Genomic DNA, 23,783 nt, shown 5'->3' on the forward strand with positions numbered 1-23,783 from the left:
CCAATAGAAATCTGGCTGGCATCAATTGTAATTTATTTTCATTAAGGCACGATTGCATAAGGCACAATGTTTTAGTTAATCAATGAAAAGTGTCAAGCAGGAATACATTTGGGCTACTTTTAGCTCAATTTTGATTGGACTGTCATAATAAATTTGTTGTCGCCAATTTTAGGAAAAAAAATAGCCCAATTTTCCAAAAGTAGCTCAATCTGGCAAGCCTGATGTCGCCGTTGCTAAAGCATACCCATACCGTTTGTCGTCATGTCACTTGGCGTGCATATAATATAGATTTACCGACTCTCATAACGAATTCCTTCACCACATACATACATATATAAAGAAGTGACTTAGTGAGTGTTATTGGCTTTTTGGGGTCAAAAAATAAACTTCAACAAATAAATTGTCCCGGTGGAGGTTGCATTTAATTAAAAAATGTGTCACTCAAGTAGAAGGTTCTTTTTGTGTTGTGGAGGTATGGAACCTATTTATAAACCATACTTGAACAATGCGGTGATGGAGTCCTTCGTTTTATAAAGGAACGTACCTTAGTTGTTTTTGTGTGGTGAGTGGTATTTTTTATTTTAACATTTTCTTTTCAAATTACACTGACCTACCTCAATTTCCAATTTCTTGGACTTTATTGTTATCTTATGTCATTTTGACATTTACAAATTCAATATGGTGAATTTGACAGTAGAAAAAATAATTACTTGTCATGAATAAATGGCTTGCAAATCAATTTAGCTGTCAGTGATTTTTTTTTGTTGGTTCAGTGTGTTTGCGGTTAAGCACACAAGATGGATTAACTTGCAACGTTAAAAAATATGGACAAAATTAAATGTGAAACAAGGTGACAGACACGCGTTAATATCTACTCTACAACAGAACATAACATAACATAACATCAACTTCACAAAAAGCAACAAAATGAGGCAGGAAGAGATGTTGACAAAGTGTCTGGCGCTTAATTACAATGTTTTCAGAGAACGCGGCGGACACATTGTTTGGGTTGAACTCTTGTGGTAAAAATTTATCTGGATGGATGAATGGATTCGCATATGGGACATCTGTATATATGAAAACTGTTGCAAATGAGGTTCTGTCAAGTGAAAGATGACATAACAATTGCCTGAAATTTATTTGAGTGAAGGTCATTGATGTGCAAGTGCAAACATTATAAATTTAGCATTAAGCATTAAGAACTTTAAAGAAATCATTTGACATTTCATTTTTGACACTTAATAACATTTAACATGATTGTGCAGCAAACACCAAATGTCACTTTATTATTTGACAGATATTTGTGTTATGTCTTTTCTATTACTAATGAATTCAATATGTCATTTGAAGAATTCCAAATCTTTAACTCAATAGCGGCGTTCATCATTAGATTCTGTTGGCGCGACATATTTGACATTTCATTATAGAGCTAAAAAGATGCAGGTAATGGAGAAGAATTTGTTTTAAATATGAGTGGAAGCGAGATGAAATTATAAATGTCAACATGAATTGCCAATAAAAGATTTCTTCATGACATAATTTATGTTCATTTATCAACAGTTTATTTATGAAGTTTGACACCCCTAAGGCCCCTATACACTAATTCTATTAAGTTGCGCTTCACATCAAAGGCGGAATGTCAATCCCTTTGATCACCTTTTGTACAATTTCTTGTTAATTGTTTATCCTTACAATAAGCATATAAGCAAATAAAAGCAGTTTAAAACAATTCACGTGTTTAGCTAATCAAAAACAAGAAAAAAATGAATAATTTTCTTATCTGTCACTTTTGGTTATCTTTGACAAAGTGGTAGACAAATAAGCTAAAGATTCAAAGTCGTCGTGGTCTTCGTCGGGTTCTTTCAACAATTCAAAAAATAAAAGAAAAACAGCATCACCCACAAAACAAAACGATAATAATCTCTCTTCAACTCCTCTTATCGCTCAAAGTTTTCTATTTACTTTGCTCTTTCACCGGAAAAATTACTTTGTTTTCTTTTTGTTAGATTTTTTTATTTTCCATTGGCAAAAGTCACGATATCTGAACCAAAAACTGAAACAAGAAACAAAGAAAAAATAACTTTATCCTTACAAGCAAAAGTTTTCCACAAACAAAAACGAAATAAGAGGGAAAATGTATTAAAATAAGCGAAATAAAAAATAAGAAAAAGTATAACATTCAGAAGCACTTTAAAACGATTAAGGATAAGGATAAAGATCAAGAATTTGTGTGGAATTTTTCATAGCTTCTATAGTAAATCGGAAGGTATGTATATGTAAGTATAAGAACAATCAAGGAAGTGAATGAAGTACACGATTTTGTATGGTGTCGTGTTTTAATACATGAAGAATTTTTCGCCTTAAATTACAGTGTTTTTCCTCGTGTTTTATTTGTTTAAATTGACTTTAAGCAGCGCCACCTGTTAAATGGTTGTAGACAATTCTTTTACTTCATAAATGTCAAACTAGAAATGCAATTTCCCGCCATTTGTTAAAACTTTTTCTTTTTCTTGGAATTATGGCGCAAAATTTTAGACAATCAATATTGTAAAAGGCTTGGCGTTTTACTTGCTACCAATTTTCTGAATATTTAACATTTTAGTTCCAATTTTACTTTATTTTATTTTATTTGTTTTCTTAATAATTCCCATTTATTTATTCTTAGTTTAAATTCGTTGTTCTAAAAGTCTGGTTATAGTTTAAATTCGACATAGTATTGATTAAACAAAAATATTAATTCACCAAGTTAATGTTAATAATTCATATTTAAGGTATGTAGTTTAATGAAGATGAAATAATCTCACTTAGAAGAATAAGTCCATCGATCGGGTGGTTTGCTGATTCTTCCTGCTCTGGTGGTATAGTGATCTGTAAATGTAGCTGTGGGTAAAGTTGTTTTTAGATCATGCAATACCATATCAGCATGCATCTCTATCTCCTCCTTCGAAGTTTTTGAGCTTGGAGTTTAAAGCTCTCCTTCAATTACTTCTTCTGGTTTATACGGTATAGCTTTTCTATGAGCATTGTTGAGATGATAAACATTTCTTCTTTATACTCCAGTCCAGTGTTGGTTTTAATATAAAAGGAACGAGGAGTATCGGCCTTGGAATGAATACGTCCCTATTGGCCCATGTCGACATTATTTGGCTCAAAACGATCACTTGTCATCGGAGTTATTGAACGAATTTTTCGGCCTAATAAAAGTTCAGATGGGCTTGACCCGTTAGCGATTGGTGTGTCACGGTACTCCAATAGAAATAATTGAGGATCTTCAGGGTATTTCTTCAACAGCATCTTGACTATTTTAACTGACGTCTCAATGAATCATTTGCTTTGAGCAAAATGAAAGCTGGATGTGATGTGCTTAAATCCCCAGGATTGAGTGAATTGACGAAACTCTGAAGATTGAACGAACTAAGGTTCATTGTCAGTTCTGACTATTTCCGGTATACCAATCTGTCAAAAATTGATTTTAAGTGCTTGATGATGCATCGTTATGTCTGGTTTTCCAATTGAACCATCTCCGGAAATCTTGAAAAATAATCGCTAATTACTAAAAAGGTTTTACCATATAGGTTACGCAAAGGTCCATTGCTATTGTGTGCCAAGGACGCTCAGGCAATGTGGAATTATAAGCGGTTCGTGTTTAGGGACCAGATATTGTAGACAGATGGTGCAAGTTCAAACAAACTCTTCCATTTCATTTCAAGATCCAGGCCACCAAACCGATTGCCGCATTCTGCTTTTACATTTAACGATTCCCAAGTGTCCAGTATGCACTGTTGCTAACATCTCCTTACGCATAACCGGTGGGATGACCAATCGATTCCCGTGCATCAAGAGCTGGCCATTAATGGCTAAATAATGACGATCATTGTAATATAGCCTTCCTTCTGGTATTATTTTCGAACGATTTGGCCATCCACTTTGGCAAAATTCCATAATCTTTTTGATAGCTGGGTCATCTTGCTAGGCCTTTCGAATACTATTTAATTTGTCTGTTGATGCAGGTAGCACTTCGATGATGCTGTTGACAAACATTTCGATTTCTTCTTCGTCATTTTGCCCTATTTCCTGCATAGGATTTCGAGACAATGAATCCGCTGCTACTAGATCCTAACAAGTTGTAAAAATAATGCTGAATGTAAGGCCCATCATCTTCATACGAAACCGTTGAATGCTTAGCGTTAAGTCATCAAGATTTTTAGTCGTGAAAATTGGGATCAACGGCTTGTGATCCGTTTCAACCGTGAAGTGAATGCCAATGATATAATCCCAGAATTTCTCGCATGTCCACTTGATGCCTAAAGCCTCTTTTTCCATTTGGGCATAATTTTTGCTAGTTGTCGTACATGGTTCGAGAGGCGTATGCTACGGGCTTGGTTTCGTCTGGAGAAGGACAGCTCCAAGTCCGTAAGATGAGGAGTTAGACGACATAATGGTTTTGTGTGTTGGATCGTACACCTCCAACACTGGAGCTGAAGTAAGTGCTCGCTTCAGCTGGGCAAAAGCCTTCTTGCATCAGCGGCGTCCAAAGAAAATCTATTTGGGATTTTAAAAGCTCATTTAATGGATGGCTTGCTGAAGAAAAGTATGGAACGAACTTAACCAGGTAATTGACCAAACCGAGAAACTGACGTAGTACTCTTACATTTCGTGGATATGGGAATTCTTAAATTGCCTGGATTTTCGATGGACAAGGGTGAATACCCTCTTGGTCAATTTTGTGTTCAAGAAACGTAATAGATTTAACGCCTATCTTACATTTCGATTTGGATTATGTTACTTCAATCTTTCCCTTTCCCTTTATTAAATGTCGTTGGCAGATAACTCCATCAACTCTCTCGAGAATACGCTGCTCTGAAACAACTCTGGAAAGGTGCAAATGCCAAAGGGCAGCCTTTGGAAACAAAACCTACCAAATGGAGTGAGGAATGTTGTAAGAAGCTCTGATTTAGGTGATAATTTTATCTACCAGAATCCATAGTTCGTATCCAACTTGCTGCACAATTTAGCGCCTTCTAGCTGAGCCAATGAATGATCTGCGACCCCATTGAATTGCCATATTCAGCTTCCCGAGATCAACACAGGGCCGAATGTCACCATCGGGTTTGGTAACAACGACCATTGGGACACACCCTTCTGTCGGCTCATCTACCCTTCTAATCACTTCCAACTGCAGCATTTCATCAAGTTTTGACTTGAGTTTTGATTTCAAAGGTATATGTATAGGTACGCGTCTTGGAGTAGCGATTACATGGCTTCGTGTTCGATTGTTATTTAATTTCGTATTCAGTGTCAATACAACTCAGTTCCTTAAATAACTTTAACTTAAAAATATTCAACTTCGATTTTTATCGATGATTTTTGAACTGAATTTGAATATGAATTTGTCACAAGCTAAATCAGCCATTTAATAAATATGTACATAAAATGTTAAGAAATCATAAAACGCTAAAATATTTTCAAAAAATAAGAAAACTCATCTTTTTAACTTAGAATTGACATTTTTCGCCAATAATCTAAGATTTCTCCTAAAAAGTAGTGGTTCGAATCCTTGAAAATTTTCGTTCATAATTCATTGCAAAATCTGATAAAATTATGGTATATGACAAAAATGTCCCCGATAGGTGTCGCTGATTTCTTGTTTTAAACAAAAAAATGCATTTGAGACTTCAACAGCTCAATGGCCCCGTCCAGCCTTCATAAATCGATGCTTTGAAAAATTAAATAGAAAAATTGAGGGGTTTATTTTTAAGGCTTGACTAGTAATAAATCGCAAAATTGAATTACACAACATAAAGTTAAAGTTAATCTTTGAGTCGTTTTGAAATAGTTTTTAACTTAAATAGCTCATTTTAAAGATGTTTAATTAAAAGGAATATAACAACGAAAAGTTCAATAAACTATAATGTTTATTATATGGATACTTCTATAAAAATCCTTTTCTCTGTTTTCTTCTTGAAAGTAAAAATAAAAATATAAAAACTTTATCAGCAGAACACTAAAATCTAACAAATAAAACTCCAGATTTAAAATCACAAGCCATTAACATCACTTGCAGATAGATAAAAGTAATGATATCGGACTTCTTTGCTCATTAAAAATCGATTTTCGTTGTCATACAGTGGGACACATTAATTTTTAAACAGGAACTAAATTAAAAGTTAGGAATTAAACAATGAAGAGTTTATTTCTTTCTCCCAAGCTGCCATTTTTTCAGCTGTCAAGTGATTTATTTTTAGCTTAGTTTTTGTTTGACATTTCAAGATGCATTCTAAATTGGAGCATTTATTTTTAAAAGCAAATTCTGTTTAGCTATTAACAGGCACGAGGTCTTTGAGCAGAAATGGAAAGAGAAACACCGACTTCGCAGAATGAAAAAGAGAGAGCATGAGAAGCGTGTCGAAGATGTTGATAGGCAGAAATAAAGTTCGAAAATTTAATGAACAGGTGAAACGAAATTCACAAATACATAAACCTCGAACCGAAGGCTGCAAAGATGAAAGTGGAAACATCATAGTGGAAGCACAGTCAATGCTGAGGATATGGAAGGACCACTTCAGCAGACTGTATAACGGTGACGACGAACTGAATTCCGCTGTCAGGCAGGATGATCCATTCAACATAGAGGACGAAAGCCAATAATCCCGTTTTCCCGACTGAGATGCAGTAAAATTTGCCATATCTCATGCTCAAGTCTAACAAAGCAACTAGAGCAGATGGCTTGAATGCCGAGTTTTTCAAAGCAGCTGAAGATAATTTGATAAAATTTGATGAATGGAACCTCAGTATTGTTTGCCCAATTCCTGAATATTGCAATGGCTAGGAAAGACAGAGTGTGGTAAGGCATTCCACATTCGCGTAGTACGGATAAGGAACGAATCTCTATATTTGACAGTACGACTGAAGTTGGGCTCGAGGGTATACTTATGAGCATTCCTAGAAGCGCGAGTATTACGGTTGAACTGTTTAAGGGAAGGAATGCAACTGGCTATTTCACTAGAGCATAAGCCGTTAAAACAACGGTCAAAAAAGGGTCAGACAAGAGATCTTACGACGATGTTCTAGGAAAGTAAATGAACTTATGGTAATATTCTCATCTATCAATTTAAATGCTCTACATTCAATATTATCCAAGAGGCTTAAATTGCAGGAGCACCTGCCCAGAGATGGGAGCTATACACATGCTTTGAACGTATATAAGTCTTGGAGATAACAGTCAGATCAGAAGGGTTGAAATATTTCTTGAATCGCCTAAGGAAACCCAAACACCTTGCGGCATGGCGACATCGCGTATGTGATCATTCCACAAGAGGTGGTTGATGACACACATACCGAAAATATCGAGGTGTTAAATATTCAGTCTCATTGATGCAGGTGCCATCCATGGATAATGGCAAAGGAGGTATATCTCGTTTTACGATACAAGACAGCATTGTGCTTTCGAAGCATTAAATTCTACGCGGTTTTTTAATCCAAATTGAACAATGCTGTTTAGGTCGGAATTTAATGAGCTCATCATATTTTGTCGTTGCAGTACCACATCCGAAGAAGAGGGATTTGAGTCTGAAAACGAATATGAAAAGCTAAGAGTACTATCGTAAGCGAAACAATGTTTTGGATTAGAAGTTGCAGAAAGGAGATCATTAATAAAAGTGAGAAAGAGTGTTGTTGATAAAACAGAGCCCTAGGGCACACCAGCATTTATTTTGTGGTTTTCAGACTTGAATCCATCCAATACCACTTGTATTGAACGATTCGAAAGGTAATTACTAATCTAATAAAGGAGGGATTCATGAAAACCGAAAGCACGCATTTTCGATAAGAGAGCCTGATGCCAAACTCTATCAAATGACTTTGAAATATCAAGTGCAATAATCTTACTTTCTCCAAAACGATGTAAAGATATGCTCTACTGTTCGGTGAGATGAACCACGAGATCACCAGTGGAACTATTGTTACGAAAGCCGTATTGCTGAGACCTAATGAGTAGGACAGATGAAAAAGCTTACGCAGTGGTTTTGCCATCGTTGAGGAACTCCTCTTCAGAACAATAGCGGGGATACCATCCATACCAGCGGATTTATGTGTGTTTAGATCTCTTAAGACTCTTGCCACAATACGAGTGCGAAAAAAGATTGGTCCCATAGAATCACTAACTCGCTCAAGTACAGGCGGAGTCATAACACTCACTGGAAGCGTAGAATTGGCTGCGAACTGCCTAGCAAAGAGATTAGCTTTCTCTAAAGAGCTAACAAAAGGAGTGTCATTGACAACGAGCGTAGGAACCAAAGAAGAGAAAGAATTCTTTATGTGCCTTTGGGACATTACAGTATTTTTTGCCGTAACTTTTGGTCATGTAAAAATTTGGTCCGTCGTTTAAAGAGGAATCGATCGTTCACACAATATTTTCTGCCGTTATAATGTCACTATGGTTTTAGACCAGAAAGGTCCACAGGCAATCAAATATCCTGGAAAAAAAGCCAAGAACATCAAATTAACACCCACCCTCTTTCCATCGATGTCAAGGCCGCATATGACAGCATCTACAGTTTTGTCATCCCTGCCATCCCTGTTTGTGCAAAATTTGCATGGAGAATTTGCGCTGCTCCACAGAACAGAACCCTTCCATGTCAAAAAATGATTTAGACAAGGTGTTGCGCTATCATGTGGTTTCTTTAACATTGTCCTTTAAAGAAAAATACAGAGTTTCCACGTGTATCTTTCAAAAGTCTTTAACTGTCATTACAGAAAGGATCAACATCACCTATATCTATTATAAAAGTTCACCATCCACAGGCGTAACTTAATACGCTGCAGAAGCACGAACTATGACAAAAAAAGATGAAAGCATTTTGGGTCGTTTCGAGAGAGTTCTTCGCGTGATCAACGGTCCTGTATGGATACAAGGTGAATGGAGGAGAAGATGGAACGACGATCTTTACGGGCTGTATAGTGACGTAGACTTAGCCTTAGAAGGATAAAATTTCAACGACTGATATTGCTAGAGCACGTAGAAAGCATGGAAACCAATGCTCCAGCCCTGAAAGTTTTCGAATCCACACCCGCAGGACAGGGTAGTAGAGAAAGACCGCGGATAAGGTTGCGCGCACAAGTGGAATGTGACCTCACCCAACTTGGAGTTCGCAACTAGCTAGAGATTGACTTAAATTGCTTGTGTCACAATTGATTTATGGAAGGAAACGTTTGGTAACCGCATACATAATTCCACGTTATGGACCCGCGAATTATGGCCTCCAAGACAGTGTGATTTAACACTGCTTGATAATTTTCTGTGGATCTATGACGTTAGGTCGCTAGACTATAAGCGCAACACGATCGAATATTCGGAGGACAACATTAGCCGCGTTATTCCCAATATACTGTTAAAAATTGCACCCCCAGATTAGTCTAGGCCCGAGCCAGCCGTTGCTGTCATATTCCAGAAAATAATATTTAAATTATGTTGCCAGAAGATTATCTTTTAAATTAAGTAATTTCAAGTCAATTTAAGAGAAAGTCATTTTTGTTTTAATCCAAATTCAAATTTGTATACGTCTTAAAAAACACCTTTTTGAGTCTATTTTAAAGAGATTTAAAAGAAATGCAAGCAGCCTTTTGAGATAAAATTCAGCGAAAAGACTTTTCAAGACTAGAGACTAAAGCCATAAGATTTCACATTAACACATTATTCCACCTATCTCAAATAAAATGTTCCACTGTAAATAATATATCCGCCTTAGGAGCCAAAAATGTAATCAAAGCTAAAGTCGTCTGATGCTCTAATGGTGGTGTCTCTCCTCTTTATCCCAATCGTCAATATATTTAACCCTGCAGCCAGCCAACAAATCGATGACATACGATGCATCGATATTTTCAAATCACAATTTCGACTAAAAGACTGTTTAGTTCCGAGACGTGAAGATGAGGATGAGGATGAAGACGAGAATGTTCTTCTCATCGTCAAGGTAATAAATTTCCCCCGGAAACCGAAACAGAAGCACAAATGTTGTCTAATTTCGTTCATCCTATACCTTCCTATACCTAAGTACGAAAACAAACCTAAAGTGTGGAGTGTATCTTTCGGATACAATATTCTTCCAAACACTAACGGAGCAAACTTCATAAAATGCAATCAGAATTGCGGTGGAGATGGCATTGAGTCCAACACAAAAAGATACATCGTTGGAACCAAGAACCAACAAAAAAAAAAAACAATCTGTTTACAAGTTCAATCTTTGTCTGAGGAGTAATTTGGTGTGTCTCAGTCTTGGGTCTCGGAACTTGGGACTCGGGACTTTTATTTTTATACTTGAGAAAAGAAAACAGATACACGTGTGGTTCAATGTTAAAGTTCATCAACACGAAAGTCCATTCAAGTGTATGTTTTTTTATAACTTTGGAGAGCTCGGAAGACTGTTTTTTTAGGGTTGATGTTTTGGATATGAGATCCGTCTATGAACTCGTACTCCAATGTTTGTTCAGTGCACTTGACGTTTTTCAACGCCTGCCGCCACATTTCGGCTCTTGTTATGCACCTGATAGTTGTGTTTACACTTTTTAAATGATAGCGATAATAATATTATCGTTGACAGAGTGACCTTTGTGTTTATTTAACTGAAATATAAACATCAAGGATATCAAAGGTTGTTGACAATGGAAGAGTGAAACAGTGTAACCTTTGGTGTTGTTTTGTTTTTAATTCTTTTCTATGAAAATCACTTAAAAAAGTTTTGGAGTGGGAAACACATTTCTGAGCAAACAAATATAATGAGAACTTAGTTGTATTAGATCTTTTTGTCGGATTGATGATGGTAAACACTAAATTTCGATCCAAATGAGATACCTGATGTTTACTTAGTTGCAACTTGTTTATGAGGAAATAGGAACCTAAGTGGGGAATGGATAAAATTAGGATACATTAATTGGATTTGGTGATGTGTTCTAATGTTAACATTGAAAGGAAAGTAGGAATATTCCCTGTGTGTTGTCGATTTAAGAATACTGATACCAAATTGTTTCTAAAATTGGAAGTTTGTGTACTTAGAAGCTTGTAATTTATTACGTGGAGCCATGCCGTATATATATAAAATAAAAAGAGTCTGAATTGCAACCTACACTAATAAACTTTCCATCTGTGACCGTCTGTCGATTTGTCAAAAAGGTTACCAAAATATTAACAAAAACATTGTATATGAGATAAAAGTAGTTGAAGTCTACAACTTTCTTTGATGTTAAAACTCTTGACGCGAAAACCATTTCTTATCGATTTTTTGTTGATTTTGTAGGTTTTCGTGATTTTTTAAAACAGTTTTCATTTTTTTCTAAAAAATTAACTTAAAGTTACGAACACTAGTTTTTACTAGCAGACCTGACAGACGTTGTCCTGTCAAAAAAAAAAAAAAAAACTTTTTATTATTGTATTTTGTCTTCCGGAATCAAAGGAAACCTCTTCGCCTTTATACTTCTTTTTCAAAATTGTACTACGGTGACGTTGTTAATTAATTCTTCACTAAAAAGCCATAACAAAGAGGCTGGTTTACTTCGGTATAACTTTTTTAGTTCATAAAAGGTATATCTGGTACAAGCCTCCGCCAATGCTGACTATAGATCTCTTTTTATGAGTCGATATACCAGTTGTAGTTAATATGAAATATCTAGGATCTTCCATCCATCTCTTATTTGGTCTTTCTTTGTGTTAGGATTAGCTTTGGGGACATTTTAGTGTCCCAAAAAAACTAATAAAAGAGTATAAAGGTTTGAAGTTAAAACCTTATGATACTCATTTTGAGAGTATTTTTAAAATTTAAAAAATAAAACAATTAAAAAAGAAAACTTAAATAGAATTTATGTATCAAAACTGATGTTTTAAGATTCTGAACAATCCAAAAAACTGTTTTCACTTGCCGTTTCGTCACTTATTTCGATTGGTGTTTTATTGCTTGAATTCACTGATGAAATTTCATCTTCATTCCCCACTCAATCATATTCTGGTAAAATATCACAATAAGATGTATCGTTTGTCTCACCATTTTTTGAAAAAATGTGCTCATGGAAAACTGCGTCTCGACTTACTAAGACTTCTTTTTTCTTAAACTCATAGAAGCGATATGATTTTGAGTCTGTGCAGTATCCGATAAAAATTACTTCTTTTCTTTTTTCATCGAGTTTCTTCCGAATTTCTTTTGGAATGTGAATAACTGCTTGACAATAGACTTTAAGATGCTGTAGATTCACTCTTCTTCCACTCGAGATTTCTTTAGGTGTTTGTGTTTGTGTTAACCAGACTCGATGAGAAGACAACGCGCTTTTTCGATTATTGTTCTATTCATTGTTTCTGCCAACCCGTTGTGTTGTATAGAATTTGGAACCGTTGCCTGCATCTGCTAGAATCTTCTTTATCTTAAAATTGCAATATTCCTTTCCGTTGTCGCTTCTAATGGCCTTTATTTTGTTACCAGTCCGATTTTCTACAAAATTTTTGAACTCAAGGAACTTTTCCTCTACCTCATTATTGCTTTTGAAAAACGCAAAGACTTTTGTTGAAAAATCATCAATGAATAGAAGCATGTACTCTGAACCTCCAATTGATTTTTGTTCAATCTGACCACAAAGATCTGTGTGTGTGCTAGTTCTAATATTCATTCTGCTCTAGTACCAATTGAGTTAAACGGCAGGCATGCCATTTTACCTTTGATACATGTGATGCAATTGATTTTTGAACTATCGCAATCAATATTCTGCACCACTTTCGAAAATATAGCTTGTGTGGTTTCAATACTCGGATGTCCAACACGCTTGTGCCTAAGTTCAAAGTGTTAAGCATATGGCCAAATTCATTGCAGTTGTTACATTGAGGTTCTTATTCTCAAAGTTTTTCTTGTTCTTGCCAACAAAAGCAGTATCTTGACTTGCATCTAAATTAACGTCTAGTTTGGTTTTAATACTGTCTCGTGTAATAAAAATCCCAGAGCTTTGGATTCCCATTATCATTGGCTTGTATTCTTCGGGAAGAACAGCTAAAACCATTGATCATATCCATTCTTCATCTAGGTTAAGACCAACAGACCCGAGCTTGTACGATGTATTTAAAACATCGTTAACGTACGCATATACGGTAGAGAAATCTTTCAATTTTCTAGAACAAAACTTTTGGATGAGCCCAACCCCCCTCACAAGACCAGAATCTTGAAAAATTTTCTGAAGAGAAGAAATCTCCTAAGGATAAATGGATTTTTCCACAAGCAATATAAGTTCCGATTTTGCGTTTTAGAGTTTAGTTCCATCCTTCTCCGTCTCACTACCATCGGAAACAGCCTTCCAAAGTCCTTTCATTTGGAAATAAGCTTCAACGGAAAATTTCCAATCTTCGAAGTTTTCGTTTCCCCGTATCTTTTCAATACTGAATTTCATTTCAGACATCTTTTTTCAATACAAATTTCCTTATTATTTTGTATTTAGATCGTGATAAGGCCCATAACCTGATGTTTTAAGATTCTGAACAGTAATAATATTTATTTTCAATACATCAAACATATACAAATTAGTACAATTTGATAACCATAAAATAAAAATCTCAACTTTCAACAAAAACTTATTTGCATTTTTAAGAAAAAATATTGACTTTGCCGCACAGCAGTGCTAAAAGAATATTTCCCAAGCTTACCCTTATGAAAAACAAACTAACTATCATGAAATGAACATTGAAACGTGTCATTGAATCCTTTCAGCTAAATGTTTCAAGAGGCAAGGATTTAAAGTTAGGGATAGAAGAATGGGCTCCAAGTAATGTTCTTATACAAAAGTATAGAGAACAAATATCAAAGAAATATTGTGATATGAAATAGTAACTTTTCAAAACTGTTGTCTAAAAAATTTGTCTAGTTGTTAATCGTTGTTGTTATCTGAATGCATGCAGTATTTGTTTGTTCTTAAAAACTTTAATTTAAACTGCGTTTTATTTGACATTTCTATGGAACTCATATTTTAGCATTTTTTGGAAGCTTTCAGATGTAACACTGCTCTCGATCAATGTTCGTTTGGTTGGGTCTATTTGGGTTGAATTGGGTATGTTATGTTAATTCCTGTTTTGATTTCTTTGTTTCCTATTCTTTGAGCTGTCCTTATCGAGTATTTCTTTTTCCATTTTTACTTGAAATTTTCTAAGTTCGTCGAGCGAATTTGAAGTGAGCCCAATTGATTATAATCTGTATGTCATGACAAAAGCTATTGTGACCTTTGTGCCTTGACTTAGGTTGTTTCGAAAAGCAAAACAATGTTTCTTTCCATGTGTTTATTACAAACCTATCGGTCCAATTGAACATGCAAAAATTTTCTTCGATTACTGCTAAGAAGATAGACAGAGATTGAGGTCTCCTTTTTGAGTGTATGATGAATTCTCGTCCAATTTTGTCCGTTTTTATAAAATTATTTAGACAAAAGTTGAATATATTGTCGATGTTAAGCTGATTGGTCTGTAGATGTTTATATCTTCTTTGTTAACTTCCCATAGGAAGTTATTGTAATGCGTCCGATTTGTCAAATTGAAAATTTTGACATTTCTCGACGTTTCAAGGTCCCTAGACAGTCTAATTGACAGTTTTTTTATAAAAAATAAAAATCTAAAAAAAACATTACTCAAAGTTGGTAAAAATTGAATATCGATTCAAATATTTTTTCAAAAACTTGAAATTTAGGCTTCAAGCTTATTTTATCTTATAAGAAATATTGTTTTCAACATTTTGAAATATGTTGAAAAAAATCGAATTGGCAGTTTTTTTTTACAAAAAAATTAAAAACCGAAAAAAAATTAACAAAAGTTGGTAAAAAATGATTTTCGACTCAAATATCTTTTAAAAACTTTCAGATAATAGCTTCAAACTAATTTTTCTTATAAGAAATACTGTTTTCAACATTAGGACAAATTTTGAGAAAAATCGAATTGACAGTTTTCTTACAAAAAACAAAAACCTAAAAAAAAAATTAATAAAAGTTGGTAAAAATTGATTTTCGACTAAAATATCTTTTCAAAAATTGTAGTTATTGGTTTCAAACTACTTTTATCTTTTAAAAAATGTTGTTGTCAACATTCGGTTGAAGTTTGAACAAAATCGAATTTACAGTTTTTTTACAAAAAAATTAAAAACCGAAAAAAAAAAATAACAAAAGTTGTCAAAAAATGATTTTCGACTCAAATATCTTTTAAAAACTTTCAGATAATAGCTTCTAACTAATTTTTTTTATAAGAAATACTGTTTTCAACATTAGGACAAATTTTGAGAAAAATCAAGTTGACAGTTTTTTTTTACAAAAAATAAAAAAAAAATTTATAAAAGTTGGTAAAAATTGATTTTCGACTCAAATATCTCTTCAAAAATTGTAGATATTGGCTTTAAACTAAATTTATCTTATAAGAAATATTGTTTTCAACATTCGATAAAGTTTAGAAAAAAATCGAATTGATAGTTTTTTTTACAAAAAAGAAAACTCTAAAAAAAAATACTAAAACTTTCGGCTCAAATAGCAAAAAAAAGGTGTTTTTGAAACATAAAACATTTTCTTTTTTGAAAGAAGACAAGTTAAGAAATTCGAGAAAATTTCAAATTAATCTATGATATAAAAATTTGAGACTTTTGAACAACAAAGTTGCATGAGTTTTTTTTGTGTTCTTTAAGAACATATAAAAAAAAACGTTTATGGACACTTTTTTCTACTTCGTAATATCGTATGTTTAATAAAAATTTTGAATTCGAAATACTTGCCGTATATAGGATTCGCCATCTAACGTTTTTTTTCAACTAGTGCTTATTTCGTGAATGGTAACACTTAGTCATGTCTGATTTGACAGATATAAGTTTTATCCTTCCGCTGAACAAATATGGTTAATGGTTATGTATACGCTTGAACAACGCTGGGAACAACGCCTTAAGATGATGCGAATTTAGCCAAAATCTCGTCTTTTCTGATAAAGCTTATTTTGATCTTAGCGGGTTTGTAACAATTGGCGTATTTGGTGCACAGAAAATCAGCACGCATACATTGAAAAGACAATACACCAAAAACGAGTCAGAGGCATAATTGGACCATTTTTCTTCGAAATTGAGCAAGAATTGGCCGTTACAGTCAATGGCGATCGTTATCGGGCCGTTTTGAATGAAGTTTTGGTCCACAAAAATTGAAGAGGAGGGTATTGGCAACATTTGGTTTCAACAGAACGGCACTATGTGCCACAAAGCCGAAGCTACACTCGATGTTTTTATAGCATTTTCAAAAAAAAAGTTATTTGGCGGACCCTATAGAAACCAATAAATTTGAAGACATTAACATTTTTTAAGACATATTCGAGTAAGATATCAATTGTTATCAGTTTTTAAAAAGTAAAAGTTTTTAATTTTCCAATTTTTAAAAGTTTTATTTTTTAAATCATCCTTTATTTGACAGTCAAATTTTTAAAATGTTTTCCACATTTATCTAGTTTTCCTGAACAAAATTTTGGACCTCCGTGACGAAAATTTTAAAAGATATGAGAAACATTCTAGCTCGCCTAAATTCGAAATTCTAACTTTGATTATTTTTTTAGATTCTAAAAAGTGTTAAAACCATTGTTCAAAAATAAATAAAAAATTGTATATTTTAAATGACATTGTTTTATCAAAACCATTTGTTGTATCAAAACCATACATTACAATAAAAAAGCACAAATAAATAAATAAATTGGGTGGCGCAATAGTCCGTTGATAACTAGGGCCTAGTGACTTACAACTCTCAACCATTCCTGTGTACGAGTACTGGTTATCAGGGATGGAGGGGTCCTACAGTTTTACACTGGATCCGAACACCTTATTTGAGAAAGCACTTTTCATGACAAGAATTACTCTTGGAGAATTTGTCAATTCCTCGCCAGAGGCAGTACCCTTGAAATAACTTTAGATGGCGCAGGCCAGGGATCGAACCCAAGACCTCTGGCATGACAGTCCAACGCACTAACCATCATGCCACGGTTACTACAACACGGGTGTAGAAACAAATACTTGTCCAATAAAATAATATTTTGTTGATGATTGTACTTTAAAAAACATCTCAATGGTTTTGAATTTTGTAAAAATTATATTTTTCTCCCATATTTGAAAATCGAAATTCCAAACCACGATGTTTGACTTGCATCGTGGTTATATATCCCCCAAATCATGTTCAAATTGTATCCACCATCGTACACAAATATAACCTAAGGCGCAAAGCAACGAAAATACAAATTTATCAGTTGCCTAATACCCCCACAACCTCTCTTGCAAAAGTTAAACATTTTAATTCAAATCCATATTCTTTCAGTTTAAATTTTAATTTTGAAAACAAATAATTATGCTAAATTTCAAACAAAAAAGTCCCCTTTCCAAAAACCTTCTTTAGATGAATCAATTTGTACCCAGAAAGTACCATAAGAGTTAAAAACCGAAGTGCAACACACTGTAAACTCTATCATAGCACCCTCTTTCCCAAATTCAAAAATCAATTTTAAAAAGTCAATCGCTGGAACAATTTAAAAGACTCTCTGAACAATTGAGAAACAGTTTTGGAATTTTGTATTTCGGAAATGGAAGGCTATTTTAATTTTTACAAGACTTTGAATTCAGTTTTTCTAAAAATTTTAAAATTTTTTTCAAAAACTTTTCTTGTCGTATAAAAATCGAGGTAACCCATACTAAGCTTAAAAGATGATTTACCTTAGTTTAAACGATTTCAACATCTTACTGTCTCTAAACAATTTGCTAAAGTTAAAATCACGGGATAGGCTACTTTAACTTTTAGCAATGTGCTAAATCTATACGACATCTGTCAACTATTCTTATAAAAGCAGTAAATGGAATAGTCCAGTCAACAATTGGGAATTCAAATTAATGGGTCCGTTTAAGCGTATTTGCTGTGTTTATTTCCACGAACTGTCACTTTTTAGACATGTTTGGATACCCGGCAATTAGTAATTAACTTGTAAGGAAAACGTAGAAGAATATTTTAATTTTTGGGGTCACTAAATAAATTGCTAAATATTAAGCAAATTGATAACTAGTAAATTGTTAAACAACAATAGGTTGCTTAAAATATTGTTTCAATGTTTCTTGAAATATTTCTTTGGTGAGGAGACTCCTTATAATTCATGTTTCTTATATGCATATAACTTTTTTTTAATGTTTGTTTGATTGATTGATTGATTGATGTTTATTTAGCATTAATAACGCTATTTTACAATTTTAATACTTAAAACAACTTACATAATACAAAAAAAGTACAAAATAATTTAATTAATAAAAGTATATATAATATTTTATGATAACTTAGTAGTTGTGTTTGACAAATTGTGATATTTTATTTTTAAATCTTAGCATATTGTTTTCGATTTGTACATCATTTGGCAGACTATTGAACATTTGTAATCCTTTATAAAACAACATATTTTGGGTTCTATTATTTGTGAAAAATTGTACATTTAAATTGTTATTGTTTCTAAGGTTATATGGCTGAACATCAGCTCTTCTCGTCAATTTTCTTTGAAGATACTTTGGCGTTAAATTATTTTTAATCTTGTATATAAACAGTAATGTGCAAAAAATTATTCTTTGTTTAATACTTAACCAGTTTAGAATACTTAACATGTTACTTATGGGTCTATATCTATTACATTTCAATATCGACCTCATAGCTTTATTTTGTAATATTTGAAGGTTTTGAATCATGCCATTAGTCCCCAATAATAGTATTGTTGGACAATACTCAAAATGTGGTTTAATTATAGTGTTGTATATTTTTATTGCCATTGAAGTACTTAATTTCATTCTTATTCTTCGAAAGAAACCGATTTTTTTAGATATCTTTTTATACATACTTTCAAAATGCCTTTTAAAGTTTAAATTACTATCTATTAATATTCCTAAATATTTAATTTCCTTTACACATTCGAATTCTTCAATATAATTTATTTCACTATTACTGGGCAAAATCAATACTTTCGTTTTTTCCGTATTTAATTTCAGTTTGTTCATATTCAGACACATTTTCACATTTTTTATATCATCTTTAAGTTTTTCTATAGCAACATTTACATCAACATCACTTACATATAACAGTCCATCATCAGCAAAAAATGCTATTTGTGAGTTACTTATAACCTTTTTAAAATCATTTATGTATAATATATATAACAGTGGGCCTAACATTGCCCCTTGTGGTACTCCTAACTCAACAGAAATACTGTTCGAACGTTTACTATTATACTTAACTAATTGCTTTCTGTTTTCCAAGTATGATTTAAACCATAAATATTCCATTCCTCTTACCCCATAGTTGTATAGTTTCTTTAATAATATACCCCTGTCAACAGTTTCGAATGCTCTTTTGAGATCCAGGAACACTGCGGTTATTTTCTTCTTCTCATGCATCTTCTCTTTCCAATCAGCAATTACGAAATTCAACGCAGATTCACAGGAATGTTTGTTACGAAAACCAGATTGTTCTTCCATTATAATGTTGTTGTCTTCCAAGTATTTCTCAAATTGTATTAATTTGTACAACCTTTTCTAATATTTTTTCAAGTAATGGTAGCATATTCACTGGTCTAAAATGTTCGCATTTATTAGAGTTAGCAATTTTTTGAACCGGAACTATCACAGATGTCTTCCAATTGTAAGGAAAAATCCCATTAGTTAATGAATAATTTATTATTTTTAGTAAAGCTGGCCCAACATAATTGAAACTGTCTTTTAACATATCTTTATTCATGAAGTTATAATCATTCTTATTTGGCATCATTTCTATAATTTTTAAGAGTTCATCAATACTATCTAACGTTTTAAATTTAAAACACACTTCACTTTGTTGATCATAGTTTACCCAGGGTTCATTTGGAATGTCTTTATTTATTTCTTTTACACTCGTTGGCTATCTCTTTATCATTTGAAATCTCTTTTTGTTCAAACACAATACTTTGATTTTCTGTTTGCACTTGACCCAGCACTAAGTTCTTAATTGTCTTCCACATTGATTTTTCGGTTTCTGATTCATTTATTTTATTCTTAATGTATAATCGTTCTGCTTTGTTGAGATTATTTTTATATTTATTTCTTATTTTTTTATAATTTTGCCAATCTTCAATAGACCTAGTAGATACAAACTTCAAATAACTCTGAACTTTATGGGTCCTTAATGTTCGCAGATCATCATTAAACCATTTTATTTTATTATTAAATTTAATATAATTCTTAGTTATGAATTTTTCTATTACACTTAACATTTCTTTTTCAAAAATATTGCTTGTTTGACTATTAATTTGTGTAATTATGCTTAAGCTATTAATTGCACTTCTTCTTATGTTTTGAACAAATTGAAATCTATTATACTTTAAATATCTTATTAATTTTCTCTTTTCACACTTATCTTTTTTTGTCGTTGTTATTTTAAATGTAATCTTTTCGTGATCACTAATTTTTAACTTGTGGTCAACTTTGACCATACATTTTTATATATTTTTTATATATGCTATTTATAAGCCAGTCTATATTGAAATCACCAAGTATTATTAAATTCTCTTTTCCTTCTAATTCATCCATCCATTCTTTTATTTTATCACAGAAATTTCTTATAGATGTGCTCGGTGAACGATATACAACAAAAAATAAAACTTTTTTATATTGAATTTTTACCTCAATTAATAAGATCCAAGCACTAAGTTCTAATTGGAGATTCATTAAAATTTTAAATTCGTAACAGTCTTTTAAATATATTACTATTCCTCCCGTATGAGATGATGTACTTTCACATTTTATCATATTATAGTGCACTATATTCTCTTCACTGTCTTGTATCCAGTTACCTAAATGAGTTTCAGTTAAAATAATAACATCATATTCTTTTTCACTTATTAAATGTTTAATTCCAGTAAAGTTATTTATTAATCCTTGAATATTCAAAAGTATGCTTTCAAAATACGATTTTGATTGCTAGTATGCAAATTTAGTGTGTTCTTGATTCATCCCTCTTAAGTATACTGGACAATTCACATCACGAGCATCATGGTTTGGATTTATCTCCATACCCAAATTTACTATCGTCATTATACAATTTTTACATTTTTGGATTTCACTATTGCATTCTTCTAGTTTGTGTTCTCCACTACACTTTGGGCAACATATGTTTTTTGTGCAATCTTTTGCCATATGATTGTATCCCCAGCATTTGTAACATCTTTTTACACTTATTTTATCATAAACTGCACACTTATTCCAACCAACATTTAAACTTGGCTTATCCACTTCTAAAATGTTTCTAAATAATTTGCTATCTGTTTCAATTATTGCATTATATTGCATTTTATGTTGATATCTCTCGTAGCACTTAACAACTTTCATTGAACCTTCAATTTTATTTTGTTTTTTTACCACTTCTAACAAATTATTTTCACTGACTTCTTTATCAATTCCAATAATTACTATTTTTGGTGCTACTAAAGATGGAATGTTAATATTATATTTTTATCCTAATTTTTCGTTCAATTGTGACTCAATCTTTTTAGTAGACTCTTCATTTCCACATTTTATCACCACTGATCCGTTTCCACTCTTCGATACCCCACTAATCTGCAATGCAAGATCAGCTGGATCAATGTTTTCTTTTATAATTTCTTTAGTTCTTTCACTGTTTTGTTCCCCATTGTCTTTTGGTTTCACAATAACCGGCGGTACATTTTTAATCATATCACTGTTTGTCTTTTTCTTTTCTAAAACGTTTGTCTCTTTTTCACTCAGATTTTTAACATGTTTAACTATTGTTTTTATCTCCTCTTCTTGCTTTATTAACGCCATTTTATTTTCATTAACCACTTTGAGCATATTATCCATTTTATCGATTACACTTTTTATATATGGTTGACAATTGTCACACACAAATAAAATGTTTTTGTTATTAAGCAAACCCATTTCATATTTACTCAATTCAGTGCATTTTTGGCAATAAACATTTCGGCAGAAAGCTTGACATACAACAAAACTTTCATTTCTACCTATATGCTTACTGCACTCTTCACACTTTGAGACAATTTCACTCATTTTACTTGTTCTCAGCTTTTTATATATCTATTATGCAAATTGAAGTGGAAATTCCTTTGATTAAATTTGTGTTTTTATTAGTTTATATAATTGTCTTTTTCACTGACTTTAACTTTTTCCGTTTTATCAATGTTTTTGGTTTTAATAAACTTCACAATAAGCTTTCACACTGTTTATTTACTATTTTTTAAATTTAATCAATCTTAAGCACTTCGATACACGTCTGATCACTCTTCAGTCTAAAACTTAAGTTTAAAAAATTGTTTATGCAGTTTTGTACTTTCTTACTTAAGGTGGCGCTACAGTCTGGGACAAACCTAGGCCTCATTTCGCATGCAGTTTAGCATACCAAGTTGGTTGAGGTCCTCTCCCATCTTAGTGCACCACTTTAATCGTGGTGTTCCTCTACTACGCCTCAAAATTTGATTCAAAGACCTTTCGTGCTGGAGCATTGCTGTCCATTCGATCTACATGCACGAGTCATCTAAGTCGTTGGGCTTTTATTCTTTTAACCAGGACAGTATCGGTGTAGGGACGTAAAGTTCGTTATGTATTTTCTTCTTCGCTCTGTATCTAAGCGGACGAAACCAAAAATTACCCTTAGAGGTTTTCTCTCGAAGCACCCTCATCTTTATCTGAAAGTGTCCATGCTTAAGCGACATAAATGAGAACCGGTATGATGGGTCATAAAAGTCTTATAGACACTTTTTTCAAAACTGGTTTCAATTGTGTTAATCGCCATCTAAATTTTCTTCTACTTTGAAAATACTGTTGCTGTTCTAGAAGAGCAAACATTTGTTTTGAGTTATTTTAAAATTTGTTGTTTATTATATTTTTTCTCGTAATTTAATAAACAAGGTAACAAAATTAATGATGAAGACAACATGCGAATCAATATTTTGAGCATTTCCCACAGTATAACCGTCTTCAAACTTACCTTATTGTCTCCTACGCACAACAAAATAAATACAAAAATTATAAATACTCGTAATTAAGAAGCCCCCTCTTCCAAAAAATGAAATTATTCACAAGAAAGTTTACCCTTTCCTCACATTATTCACGCTTGACAGGTCGCCTAACTCGCCTTTCTTGAGAGTCACCTTCATAAGACCCATCACAAAAGTATTTTCTTATTTTTAATCATTGACACTTCGTTACATTTTGACTGTGACGGAAAATAAAAATAAGGAATCAAGGTGGAGTCCACGTCCACCGCAACAAACTCAAAACCAGACCAGACAAAAATACAAATTTACATATGACTGAGTTTCTGATTCGAATTTTATTCTCTTTTCCGTTTTGGTTGTTAGAAAGTCATTTAAAATTCTATCAAAAAACGGTTTAAGGAGCACAATTTGCATAAAATTGAATTTGACTTTTTTTTGGGGGTCAGTTCCCACGGGTTAATATTTTATGGTATATGTTCATTGAATCGAGCAACATCACGGTTGTCACTTTGTTTTTGTTATAATCGTTTATATTTAAAACTACCTATACAACCTTTAGCTACTTGTATAAATGAGTTTTCAGCTCTGAAATAAGGGCCACCAACATGGCGTGGAAGATGTTTTCAATTTCTGTCTAATTTTATACGAAAACGAATTAAACACAGAGAAAAAAAGAAGACAAGACAAATGCACTCAAGCAGAACGTGTTTGGAAGCCTTTGCAATGGCTTTTGGCGTACTCC

This window comes from Eupeodes corollae, chromosome 1 (assembly GCF_945859685.1).
Source record: "Eupeodes corollae chromosome 1, idEupCoro1.1, whole genome shotgun sequence".
Classification (NCBI taxonomy): Eukaryota; Metazoa; Arthropoda; class Insecta; order Diptera; family Syrphidae; genus Eupeodes; species Eupeodes corollae.